Consider the following 1290-nt stretch of genomic DNA (forward strand, 5'->3'; position numbering starts at 1 on the left):
TAATTAATTTTCTTTTTTTTTTTTTTTTTTGCTTGCGCCACCGCTGCTGAATGAATGGAAACTTGTGGAGCAGAGACTTAATGTTGACAGCTGCTGAGGATATAACCCTGGTCTGCGTCTCATAACTTGTAGAGTATAATATTGAACAAGTACTATCAATTATACACTCATAAATGCAAGTATGTATTCAATAGAAGATCATGTATGCATATGCTGTCGAATTTAAATTAAACGGATTCAGATGACAATTGTTGGTTTCAATGTCACTCTCTTGACTTTGAAGAACCCTGGCTTTGTGGAACCCAAAAGGTTCCTCTAAGACATTGCTCTGAAGAACCTGCTGTGGGTCTACCTGGCACCTTTACTTTTTAGAGTGCATGCCAAACCCAGGGCCGCTTCTGTCTGGGTGATGATCCTTCATTATCAACTCTTAAGCCCATTATTGTGAGTATTCAGACACACTCAAAATATGGCAAGATTTAACCTCAGTGGTACCACATTTTAATTTTATAATGGCCAAAACCTTTAAAGAAAGATTTTTCAGCTTGTTTCAAGTATCAGAGGAGGCAGAGAGGCTGAAAACTATTCAGTAATTCACATGCAAATAGCAAACATCTGAGGAAAAAAACTACAATATAGACATGATAATTCATTTGTATAGTGCATTTTTCCATTTTCCATAAATCAAAATCTGTAGAGTTCCACACACTGTCTTCACTTACAAGAAACCTTCTGATATAGGCAAATATTCTTTTTGCAGGTCTATGTAGTTAGATTTGTCCCTCATACGGCGCCGTACTCGTAAAAAAGCAGGATTTTACTGTAAAACCGAAGATCGTCTATATTGCCAAAGTACAATCCTCCATAGTACGCAACTGGCCCAGCTTCCGGTCAGCAAACGTGAGAGAGCAGGCTGGTTTGCTGCGATCCGTGAAGACGGAATCGGGAACGGGAAGTAGCGTCAGAGTGAGAGGTCTTCTTCCTACTATCTCTGTCAGAGACCACAACAACAAAAACAACGAGCTGGCGACAGAGGGCTAACGTTACTGTAGCAGAAATCTCCGACTACGAAGCTCTCAACAACATCTGTCCTAACAGCCAGGTAGCACACAGCAGCCACTGCTCCTGATTTAACAGCGACGACTGTCACTTTTATCGGAGGGAAACTAAGAAAACCCGCTTTGTTTTGAAGCCAGTAGCGTTGTTGTTATAAAGTAGGCAGGTAGCTAACCGTGTGGATGAGTTGCAGTCTGACTGACAGTAAACGCTAGCTAAGTTAGCCCGTTAAGT

The 1290-nt window shown here is 41.0% G+C and overlaps 1 protein-coding gene across 1 annotated transcript in view; it reads left to right on the top strand.

The window, feature by feature from the left end:
- Window positions 1-1047: 1047 nt before the first annotated feature.
- The window catches only part of nub1 (negative regulator of ubiquitin-like proteins 1), a 23153-nt gene continuing 22910 nt past the window's right edge, over window positions 1048-1290 (top strand). The window contains exon 1 of the mRNA XM_071533088.1: window positions 1048-1102. The gene's annotated coding sequence lies outside the window, so the exon portion shown is untranslated. The remainder of the gene's footprint in view (window positions 1103-1290) is intronic.

This window comes from Centroberyx affinis, unplaced genomic scaffold (genome assembly GCF_046629955.1).
Source record: "Centroberyx affinis isolate AG114_WGS23_722 - 3 ecotype Tasmania unplaced genomic scaffold, CSIRO-AGI_Caff_v1 ptg002321l_1, whole genome shotgun sequence".
NCBI classification, from domain to species: domain Eukaryota; kingdom Metazoa; phylum Chordata; class Actinopteri; order Beryciformes; family Berycidae; genus Centroberyx; species Centroberyx affinis.